We start from the raw sequence: 12,125 nt of genomic DNA, 5'->3' as shown, positions 1-12,125 counted from the left end.
AACCTCCGAATGATCACAGAATTTTTAAAAAATAAAAAACTTAAAATGCACTGTTCCACATTATTACGCACAACAGAGTTTTATAACATTTTATAGGTTTTTATGAACTGAAATGCCCATCTTAAGAATTTACAGCATTAGGAGGTCATATTTACTGAAATCAAAAGCTATTTCAAAGAAAAGACAAACAAGTTACATTTTAACATAGGACCCTTTATTTCAATAAAAAACAAAGTTACATTTTAACATAGGACCCTTTGTTCAACAGCAGCTTCACGATTCTTCCATCCACTGAACTTGTGAGTTTTTGTACAGTTTCTGGTTGAATTTCTTGGCAGGATCTAAGAATAGCCTGCCAGAGCTGCTCTTTGGAATTGAACTGCCTCCCACCTTCGTAGATTTTCTGCTTGACGATGCTCCACAAGTTTTCAATAGGATTGAGGTCAGGGGAGCATGGGGGCCACACCATCAGTTTCTCTCCCTTTATTCCCATAGATGCCAAAGACGTTGACGTATTTCTTGCAGCATGAGACGGTGCATTGTCATGCATGAAGATGATCTTTTGACGGAAAGCACGGTTCTTCCTGTTGTACCATGGACAGAAGTGTTGAGTCAGAAATTCCACGTAGTTAACAGACGTAATTTTGACGCCTTCAGGGACCCTAAAGGGGCCAAGCAGCTCTCTCCCCATGATTCCGGCCCAAAACATCACTCCGCCACCTCCCTGCTGACGCCGCAGCCTTGTTGGGCTATCGTGGCCGTCCACCAACCATCCACGACTCCATCCATCTGTAAAGTCAAGTCAAATCAAGTTTATTTGTATAGCCCTAAATCACAAGCAGTCTCAAAGGGCTTCACATAGACAGAAATTGACAATTATTCTCAAAGCATCCCCTGAGCTCTCAAAAGTGCAAGGAAAAACTTAAAAAACCCTACCTGGCCCATCCAAGGTGGCACGGCACTCGTCGGTGAACAGGACTGTCTGAAAATTTGTCTTCATGTAAGTCTGGGCCCACTGCAGCCGTTTCTGCTTGTTCGCGTTGTTCAGGGGTGGCCGAATGGAGGGTTTCCGCACAACTGCAAGCCTCTGGAGGATCCTGCACCTCGTCGTTCGTGGGACTTCACTGGCACCAGCAGCGTCGAATATTTGTTTGCTCGTCTTTAGTGGCATGCTTGCAGCCGCCCTCTTGATTCGATTTGTTTGTCTTGCAGAAACCTTCCTTGTCGTGCCTTTGTCTGCACGAACGCGCGTTTGCTCCGAATCAGCGACGAATTTCTTCAAAGTTCGATGGTCGCGCTTAAGCTTTCGTGCAATATCGAATGTCTGCATACCTTGTCCAAGGCATCGAACGATTTCACGCTTCTCGACAGCAGAGAGATCCTTTTTCCTCCCCATGGTTGAACGAAATGGCCGAACGCTTAAAAACGCGGAACTTAAATAGACTTGTTAATTACTACAATTGCGCTCACCTGGCAGACTACCATGGACTGTACCATGACTGAGGGTGATTTCAGTACTTGAAAAACAAAAAATGTAATCTTTATGACACTTAAATACATTTTGCATAATAATTTGGAACACGGGACCGTGTTCCAAATTATTATGCAAAGGATATTTATCTCAGATTTTCCTAAATAGCTTCCTTGAAATGTTACCCGGCTTTTGAGCTCTCCTGCCGGGCGTGGGTTTGCGTCAGCGCCCGGTAACATTATGGAAGCTAAAAGAAAGAAAAAAGAAACAAATCTAAGTGCGATTGCTGGTGTCTAAATACATTTTGCATAATAATTTGGAACACGGGACCGTGTTCCAAATTATTATGCAAGTGATATTTATCTCAGATTTTCCTAAATAGCTTTACTCGTCGTGCCGACCGGAGGGAGGCCACTCCCCGCCGCAGCTGAACAGTCATCCCGGCCTAGTGGAGGTCTGCGCAGGGGGGGTCTTCCTTGAAATGTTACCCGGCTTCCGAGCTCTCCTGCCGGGCGTGGGTTTGCGTCAGCGCCCGGTAACATTATGGAAGCTAAAAGAAAGAAAAAAGAAACAAATCTAAGAGCAAGTGCTGGTGTATTTACTCGTCGTGTCCACCGGAGGGAGGCAACTCCCCGCCGCAGCTGCAGAGGCAGCTTTGAAAAGTCATCCCGGCCTAGTGGAGGTCTGCGCAGGGGGGGTCTTCCTTGAAATGTTACCCGGCTTTTGAGCTCTCCTGTCCGGCGTGGGTTTGCGTCAGCGGCCGGTGTCATTTACTCGTCGTGCCGACCGGAGGGAGGCCACTCCCCGCCGCAGCTGAACAGTCATCCCGGCCTAGTGGAGGTCTGCGCAGGGGGGGTCTTCCTTGAAATGTTACCCGGCTTTTGAGCTCTCCTGCCGGGCGTGGGTTTGCGTCAGCGCCCGGTAACATTATGGAAGCTAAAAGAAAGAAAAAAGAAACAAATCTAAGTGCGATTGCTGGTGTCTAAATACATTTTGCATAATAATTTGGAACACGGGACCGTGTTCCAAATTATTATGCAAGTGATATTTATCTCAGATTTTCCTAAATAGCTTTACTCGTCGTGCCGACCGGAGGGAGGCCACTCCCCGCCGCAGCTGAACAGTCATCCCGGCCTAGTGGAGGTCTGCGCAGGGGGGGTCTTCCTTGAAATGTTACCCGGCTTCCGAGCTCTCCTGCCGGGCGTGGGTTTGCGTCAGCGCCCGGTAACATTATGGAAGCTAAAAGAAAGAAAAAAGAAACAAATCTAAGAGCAAGTGCTGGTGTATTTACTCGTCGTGTCCACCGGAGGGAGGCAACTCCCCGCCGCAGCTGCAGAGGCAGCTTTGAAAAGTCATCCCGGCCTAGTGGAGGTCTGCGCAGGGGGGGTCTTCCTTGAAATGTTACCCGGCTTTTGAGCTCTCCTGTCCGGCGTGGGTTTGCGTCAGCGGCCGGTGTCATTTACTCGTCGTGCCGACCGGAGGGAGGCCACTCCCCGCCGCAGCTGAACAGTCATCCCGGCCTAGTGGAGGTCTGCGCAGGGGGGGTCTTCCTTGAAATGTTACCCGGCTTTTGAGCTCTCCTGCCGGGCGTGGGTTTGCGTCAGCGCCCGGTAACATTATGGAAGCTAAAAGAAAGAAAAAAGAAACAAATCTAAGTGCGATTGCTGGTGTCTAAATACATTTTGCATAATAATTTGGAACACGGGACCGTGTTCCAAATTATTATGCAAGTGATATTTATCTCAGATTTTCCTAAATAGCTTTACTCGTCGTGCCGACCGGAGGGAGGCCACTCCCCGCCGCAGCTGAACAGTCATCCCGGCCTAGTGGAGGTCTGCGCAGGGGGGGTCTTCCTTGAAATGTTACCCGGCTTCCGAGCTCTCCTGCCGGGCGTGGGTTTGCGTCAGCGCCCGGTAACATTATGGAAGCTAAAAGAAAGAAAAAAGAAACAAATCTAAGAGCAAGTGCTGGTGTATTTACTCGTCGTGTCCACCGGAGGGAGGCAACTCCCCGCCGCAGCTGCAGAGGCAGCTTTGAAAAGTCATCCCGGCCTAGTGGAGGTCTGCGCAGGGGGGGTCTTCCTTGAAATGTTACCCGGCTTTTGAGCTCTCCTGTCCGGCGTGGGTTTGCGTCAGCGGCCGGTGTCATTTACTCGTCGTGCCGACCGGAGGGAGGCCACTCCCCGCCACAGCTGAACAGTCATCCCGGCCTAGTGGAGGTCTGCGCAGGGGGGGTCTTCCTTGAAATGTTACCCGGCTTTTGAGCTCTCCTGTCCGGCGTGGGTTTGCGTCAGCGGCCGGTGTCATTTACTCGTCGTGCCGACCGGAGGGAGGCCACTCCCCGCCACAGCTGAACAGTCATCCCGGCCTAGTGGAGGTCTGCGCAGGGGGGGTCTTCCTTGAAATGTTACCCGGCTTTTGAGCTCTCCTGTCCGGCGTGGGTTTGCGTCAGCGGCCGGTGTCATTTACTCGTCGTGCCGACCGGAGGGAGGCCACTCCCCGCCACAGCTGAACAGTCATCCCGGCCTAGTGGAGGTCTGCGCAGGGGGGGTCTTCCTTGAAATGTTACCCGGCTTTTGAGCTCTCCTGTCCGGCGTGGGTTTGCGTCAGCGGCCGGTGTCATTTACTCGTCGTGCCGACCGGAGGGAGGCCACTCCCCGCCACAGCTGAACAGTCATCCCGGCCTAGTGGAGGTCTGCGCAGGGGGGGTCTTCCTTGAAATGTTACCCGGCTTTTGAGCTCTCCTGTCCGGCGTGGGTTTGCGTCAGCGGCCGGTGTCATTTACTCGTCGTGCCGACCGGAGGGAGGCCACTCCCCGCCACAGCTGAACAGTCATCCCGGCCTAGTGGAGGTCTGCGCAGGGGGGGTCTTCCTTGAAATGTTACCCGGCTTTTGAGCTCTCCTGTCCGGCGTGGGTTTGCGTCAGCGGCCGGTGTCATTTACTCGTCGTGCCGACCGGAGGGAGGCCACTCCCCGCCACAGCTGAACAGTCATCCCGGCCTAGTGGAGGTCTGCGCAGGGGGGGTCTTCCTTGAAATGTTACCCGGCTTTTGAGCTCTCCTGTCCGGCGTGGGTTTGCGTCAGCGGCCGGTGTCATTTACTCGTCGTGCCGACCGGAGGGAGGCCACTCCCCGCCACAGCTGAACAGTCATCCCGGCCTAGTGGAGGTCTGCGCAGGGGGGGTCTTCCTTGAAATGTTACCCGGCTTTTGAGCTCTCCTGTCCGGCGTGGGTTTGCGTCAGCGGCCGGTGTCATTTACTCGTCGTGCCGACCGGAGGGAGGCCACTCCCCGCCACAGCTGAACAGTCATCCCGGCCTAGTGGAGGTCTGCGCAGGGGGGGTCTTCCTTGAAATGTTACCCGGCTTTTGAGCTCTCCTGTCCGGCGTGGGTTTGCGTCAGCGGCCGGTGTCATTTACTCGTCGTGTCCACCGGAGGGAGGCCACTCCCCGCCGCAGCTGCAGCGGCAGCTTTGAAACGTCATCCCGGCCCCCTGGAACTGTGCGCGGGGGGGGCGATGCGTCCCGTGCGAGGTACCAGGTCGCGCTGCGCCGTCTGCCTGGCCGCTTTGGGCCCGCTGGAAGTCTATTAAAGCTCCGCGATCTCCGCCTCGGTGCTTAAAAAGCGTCCATCCGCTCTCCTGGAGCTTCTTTCGGTCATCTCGTCCGCGTGCACGGCCTGCCGGTGGCACCGGCTGGAGCTCCGCAAAAAGCTCCATTTCTGTTAAAAATGCTTAGCCGCGTCCCTGGAAGCCCAATCGGGCGTAGAAAGTGAGGGGGAAGGCCCCCAAAGCACCGGCTGGAAGTCCCAAAAAAGCTCCATGATTGGTCAATAATGCTTAGCCGCCTCCCTGGAAGCCTAATCGGGCATAAAAAGCTAGGCGGAACGGCCCCAAAGCTCCACACGGAAGTCCCAAAAAAGCTCCATGATTGGTCAATAATGCTTAGCCGCCTCCCTGGAAGCCTAATCGGGCATAAAAAGCTAGGCGGAACGGCCCCAAAGCTCCACACGGAAGTCCCAAAAAAGCTCCATGATTGGTCAATAATGCTTAGCCGCCTCCCTGGAAGCCTAATCGGGCATAAAAAGCTAGGCGGAACGGCCCCAAAGCTCCACACGGAAGTCCCAAAAAAGCTCCATGATTGGTCAATAATGCTTAGCCGCCTCCCTGGAAGCCTAATCGGGCATAAAAAGCTAGGCGGAACGGCCCCAAAGCTCCACACGGAAGTCCCAAAAAAGCTCCATGATTGGTCAATAATGCTTAGCCGCCTCCCTGGAAGCCTAATCGGGCATAAAAAGCTAGGCGGAACGGCCCCAAAGCTCCACACGGAAGTCCCAAAAAAGCTCCATGATTGGTCAATAATGCTTAGCCGCCTCCCTGGAAGCCTAATCGGGCATAAAAAGTTAGGCGGAACGGCCCCAAAGCTCCACACGGAAGTCCCAAAAAAGCTCCATGATTGGTCAATAATGCTTAGCCGCCTCCCTGGAAGCCTAATCGGGCATAAAAAGCTAGGCGGAACGGCCCCAAAGCTCCACACGGAAGTCCCAAAAAAGCTCCATGATTGGTCAATAATGCTTAGCCGCCTCCCTGGAAGCCTAATCGGGCATAAAAAGTTAGGCGGAACGGCTCCAAAGCTCCACACGGAAGTCCCAAAAAAGCTCCATGATTGGTCAATAATGCTTAGCCGCCTCCCTGGAAGCCTAATCGGGCATAAAAAGTTAGGCGGAACGGCCCCAAAGCTCCACACGGAAGTCCCAAAAAAGCTCCATGATTGGTCAATAATGCTTAGCCGCCTCCCTGGAAGCCTAATCGGGCATAAAAAGTTAGGCGGAACGGCCCCAAAGCTCCACACGGAAGTCCGAAAAAAGCTCAAAAATTTTCTAAGTGCCAACGGCTCATTCGCCGTAATGTGTCCGCTCCGCGCTGGTTCCCCGGTCGGCCGCGAATAGCGCAAAATCAGCCTCACGGAAGTTCGAAAAAAGCTCAAAAATTTTCTAAGTGCCAACGGCTCATTCGCCGTAATGTGTCCGCTCCGCGCTGGTTCCCCGGTCGGCCGCGAATAGCGCAAAATCAGCCTCACGGAAGTTCGAAAAAAGCTCAAAAATTTTCTAAGTGCCAACGGCTCATTCGCCGTAATGTGTCCGCTCCGCGCTGGTTCCCCGGTCGGCCGCGAATAGCGCAAAAATCAGCCTAAGTGCAGTACCAACCTTGGCGTGTTGGTGCGCCAGAGTACGATGAGTTGGTCCCCCTAGTCACTGTACTCATTACCTTTACCCCCTAATCGCAAAATATAGTCAGAACGTATATGCAGAAGACTATTTTTTTCTTTTTTAAAATTTTCTAAGTGCCAGCGGATGCTGGCACACGAACTGTCCGAGCTACGACGGTTCTCCGGTCGGACAGCGAGGGTGAAAAAGCGGTCCTAAAATCACCGAGGGCTGCCGCACAAGTTGTCCGAGTGGCGACGGTTCCCCGGTCGGCCACGAATGTCGAAAATTCGGCCTCTCCACCACGGAGGTCGGTGAGAATTTCAGAATATTTTCTAAGTGCCAACGGCTCTTGCGCCGTAAAGTGTCCGCTTTGCCTGGTTCCCTCGGTCGGCCACAAATAGCGAAAAATCAGCCTCTCCTTCTGGAGCTCGCCTAAGTGCCAACGGCTCTTGCGCCGTAATGTGTCCGCTTTGTCTGGTTCCCTCGGTCGGCCACAAACGGCGAAAAATCAGCCTCTCCTTCTGGAGCTCGTGCCAACTTTGGCGAATATTTTCTAAGTGCCAACGGCTCTTGCGCCGTAAAGTGTCCGCTTTGCCTGGTTCCCTCGGTCGGCCACAAATAGCGAAAAATCAGCCTCTCCTTCTGGAGCTCGCCTAAGTGCCAACGGCTCTTGCGCCGTAATGTGTCCGCTTTGTCTGGTTCCCTCGGTCGGCCACAAACGGCGAAAAATCAGCCTCTCATTCTGGAGCTCGTGCCAACTTTGGCGAATATTTTCTAAGTGCCAACGGCTCTTGCGCCGTAATGTGTCCGCTTTGCCTGGTTCCCTCGGTCGGCCACAAATAGCGAAAAAATCAGCCTCTCCTTCTGGAGCTCGCCTAAGTGCCAACGGCTCTTGCGCCGTAATGTGTCCGCTTTGCCTGGTTCCCTCGGTCGGCCACAAACGGCGAAAAATCAGCCTCTCATTCTGGAGCTCGTGCCAACTTTGGCGAATATTTTCTAAGTGCCAACGGCTCTTGCGCCGTAATGTGTCCGCTTTGCCTGGTTCCCTCGGTCGGCCACAAATAGCGAAAAAATCAGCCTCTCCTTCTGGAGCTCGCCTAAGTGCCAACGGCTCTTGCGCCGTAATGTGTCCGCTTTGTCTGGTTCCCTCGGTCGGCCACAAACGGCGAAAAATCAGCCTCTCATTCTGGAGCTCGTGCCAACTTTGGCGAATATTTTCTAAGTGCCAACGGCTCTTGCGCCGTAATGTGTCCGCTTTGCCTGGTTCCCTCGGTCGGCCACAAATAGCGAAAAAATCAGCCTCTCCTTCTGGAGCTCGCCTAAGTGCCAACGGCTCTTGCGCCGTAATGTGTCCGCTTTGCCTGGTTCCCTCGGTCGGCCACAAACGGCGAAAAATCAGCCTCTCATTCTGGAGCTCGTGCCAACTTTGGCGAATATTTTCTAAGTGCCAACGGCTCTTGCGCCGTAATGTGTCCGCTTTGCCTGGTTCCCTCGGTCGGCCACGAACGGCGAAAAATCAGCCTCTCCTTCTGGAGCTCGCCTAAGTGCCAACGGCTCTTGCGCCGTAATGTGTCCGCTTTGCCTGGTTCCCTCGGTCGGCCACAAATAGCGAAAAACCAGCCTCTCCTTCTGGAGCTCGCCTAAGTGCCAACGGCTCTTGCGCCGTAATGTGTCCGCTTTGCCTGGTTCCCTCGGTCGGCCACAAATAGCGAAAAACCAGCCTCTCCTTCTGGAGCTCGCCTAAGTGCCAACGGCTCTTGCGCCGTAATGTGTCCGCTTTGCCTGGTTCCCTCGGTCGGCCACAAACGGCGAAAAACCAGCCTCTCCTTCTGGAGCTCGCCTAAGTGCCAACGGCTCTTGCGCCGTAATGTGTCCGCTTTGCCTGGTTCCCTCGGTCGGCCACAAATAGCGAAAAATCAGCCTCTCCTTCTGGAGCTCGCCTAAGTGCCAACGGCTCTTGCGCCGTAATGTGTCCGCTTTGCCTGGTTCCCTCGGTCGGCCACAAATAGCGAAAAACCAGCCTCTCCTTCTGGAGCTCGCCTAAGTGCCAACGGCTCTTGCGCCGTAATGTGTCCGCTTTGCCTGGTTCCCTCGGTCGGCCACAAACGGCGAAAAACCAGCCTCTCCTTCTGGAGCTCGCCTAAGTGCCAACGGCTCTTGCGCCGTAATGTGTCCGCTTTGCCTGGTTCCCTCGGTCGGCCACAAATAGCGAAAAACCAGCCTCTCCTTCTGGAGCTCGCCTAAGTGCCAACGGCTCTTGCGCCGTAATGTGTCCGCTTTGCCTGGTTCCCTCGGTCGGCCACAAACGGCGAAAAATCAGCCTCTCCTTCTGGAGCTCGCCTAAGTGCCAACGGCTCTTGCGCCGTAATGTGTCCGCTTTGCCTGGTTCCCTCGGTCGGCCACAAATAGCGAAAAACCAGCCTCTCCTTCTGGAGCTCGCCTAAGTGCCAACGGCTCTTGCGCCGTAATGTGTCCGCTTTGCCTGGTTCCCTCGGTCGGCCACAAACGGCGAAAAATCAGCCTCTCCTTCTGGAGCTCGCCTAAGTGCCAACGGCTCTTGCGCCGTAATGTGTCCGCTTTGCCTGGTTCCCTCGGTCGGCCACAAATAGCGAAAAACCAGCCTCTCCTTCTGGAGCTCGCCTAAGTGCCAACGGCTCTTGCGCCGTAATGTGTCCGCTTTGCCTGGTTCCCTCGGTCGGCCACAAACGGCGAAAAATCAGCCTCTCCTTCTGGAGCTCGCCTAAGTGCCAACGGCTCTTGCGCCGTAATGTGTCCGCTTTGCCTGGTTCCCTCGGTCGGCCACAAATAGCGAAAAACCAGCCTCTCCTTCTGGAGCTCGCCTAAGTGCCAACGGCTCTTGCGCCGTAATGTGTCCGCTTTGCCTGGTTCCCTCGGTCGGCCACAAACGGCGAAAAATCAGCCTCTCCTTCTGGAGCTCGCCTAAGTGCCAACGGCTCTTGCGCCGTAATGTGTCCGCTTTGCCTGGTTCCCTCGGTCGGCCACAAATAGCGAAAAACCAGCCTCTCCTTCTGGAGCTCGCGCCAACTTTGTCAAAAAATTTCTAAGTGCCAACGGCTCTTGCGCCGTAAAGTGTCCGCTTTGCCTGGTTCCCTCGGTCGGCCACAAATAGCGAAAAATCAGCCTCTCCTTCTGGAGCTCGCCTAAGTGCCAACGGCTCTTGCGCCGTAATGTGTCCGCTTTGCCTGGTTCCCTCGGTCGGCCACAAATAGCGAAAAACCAGCCTCTCCTTCTGGAGCTCGCGCCAACTTTGTCAAAAAATTTCTAAGTGCCAACGGCTCTTGCGCCGTAAAGTGTCCGCTTTGCCTGGTTCCCTCGGTCGGCCACAAATAGCGAAAAATCAGCCTCTCCTTCTGGAGCTCGTGCCAACTTTGGCGAATATTTTCTAAGTGCCAACGGCTCTTGCGCCGTAATGTGTCCGCTTTGCCTGGTTCCCTCGGTCGGCCACAAATAGCGAAAAATCAGCCTCTCCTTCTGGAGCTCGCCTAAGTGCCAACGGCTCTTGCGCCGTAAAGTGTCCGCTTTGTCTGGTTCCCTCGGTCGGCCACAAACGGCGAAAAATCAGCCTCTCCTTCTGGAGCTCGTGCCAACTTTGGCGAATATTTTCTAAGTGCCAACGGCTCTTGCGCCGTAAAGTGTCCGCTTTGTCTGGTTCCCTCGGTCGGCCACAAATAGCGAAAAATCAGCCTCTCCTTCTGGAGCTCGCGCAAGTGCCAACGGCTCTTGCGCCGTAAAGTGTCCGCTTTGTCTGGTTCCCTCGGTCGGCCACAAATAGCGAAAAATCAGCCTCTCCTTCTGGAGCTCGTGCCAACTTTGGCGAATATTTTCTAAGTGCCAACGGCTCTTGCGCCGTAAAGTGTCCGCTTTGTCTGGTTCCCTCGGTCGGCCACAAATAGCGAAAAATCAGCCTCTCCTTCTGGAGCTCGCGCAAGTGCCAACGGCTCTTGCGCCGTAAAGTGTCCGCTTTGTCTGGTTCCCTCGGTCGGCCACAAATAGCGAAAAATCAGCCTCTCCTTCTGGAGCTCGTGCCAACTTTGGCGAATATTTTCTAAGTGCCAACGGCTCTTGCGCCGTAATGTGTCCGCTTTGTCTGGTTCCCTCGGTCGGCCACAAATAGCGAAAAATCAGCCTCTCCTTCTGGAGCTCGCGCAAGTGCCAACGGCTCTTGCGCCGTAAAGTGTCCGCTTTGTCTGGTTCCCTCGGTCGGCCACAAATAGCGAAAAATCAGCCTCTCCTTCTGGAGCTCGTGCCAACTTTGGCGAATATTTTCTAAGTGCCAACGGCTCTTGCGCCGTAATGTGTCCGCTTTGTCTGGTTCCCTCGGTCGGCCACAAATAGCGAAAAATCAGCCTCTCCTTCTGGAGCTCGTGCCAACTTTGGCGAATATTTTCTAAGTGCCAACGGCTCTTGCGCCGTAAAGTGTCCGCTTTGCCTGGTTCCCTCGGTCGGCCACAAATAGCGAAAAATCAGCCTCTCCTTCTGGAGCTCGCGCCAACTTTGTCAAAAAATTTCTAAGTGCCAACGGCTCTTGCGCCGTAAAGTGTCCGCTTTGCCTGGTTCCCTCGGTCGGCCACAAATAGCGAAAAATCAGCCTCTCCTTCTGGAGCTCGCGCCAACTTTGTCGAAAAATTTCTAAGTGCCAACGGCTCTTGCGCCGTAAAGTGTCCGCTTTGTCTGGTTCCCTCGGTCGGCCGCAAATAGCGAAAAATCAGCCTCTCGCCCGTCAGGTACCAGGCGTTGGGGTACCAGGGGTAAGTGCAGTACCAGCTTTGGTCTGTTGGTGCGCCAGAGTACGATGAGTTGGTCCCCCTAGTCACTGTACTCATTACCTTTACCCCCAAATCGCAAAATATAGTCAGAACGAGTGTGGGGAACACAAGTTTTGGCCCCGAGAACCAGGCGGCTGGTGTCTCTAGCGATGTGTTCCCCCCCAAAAAGTGTTCACATGCTCGGACAGCGAACCTAGGAGCTACCGCAAAGCACTCTGGAAGTGCAAGAGCGAAAAATTTTCTAAGTACAAAAACTCTCGAAAATTTTCAAAGTGTCACAGTGCTCGAAAATTTTCAAAGTGCTACATGCTTTCCATCCAAGGAAGGAATAGTGGAGGACCGGCCGCCTCCTTAAACACAAGCCGGCGGAACGACGGGGAGGACCGGCCGCCTCCTTAAACACAGGCCGGTGGAACGTTTGGCAGAATTCTTCTCGTGGAGGACCGGCCGCCTCCTTAAACACAAGCCGGCGGAACGACGGGGAGGACCGGCCGCCTCCTTAAACACAGGCCGGTGGAACGTTTGGCAGAATTCTTCTCGTGGAGGACCGGCCGCCTCCTTAAACACAGGCCGGTGGGAACGGTTGGCAGAATTGCGTGACGGCCGCCTGCTCCCGGCGTCCGCACGTGAACGAACACCCCCTCCCGGGGACGGCCGTCTGC

This window comes from Syngnathus typhle, linkage group LG15 (genome assembly GCF_033458585.1).
Source record: "Syngnathus typhle isolate RoL2023-S1 ecotype Sweden linkage group LG15, RoL_Styp_1.0, whole genome shotgun sequence".
Lineage (NCBI taxonomy): Eukaryota > Metazoa > Chordata > Actinopteri > Syngnathiformes > Syngnathidae > Syngnathus > Syngnathus typhle.
The sequence above is the reverse complement of the archived record's forward strand: the minus strand, read 5'-3'. Positions refer to the sequence as shown.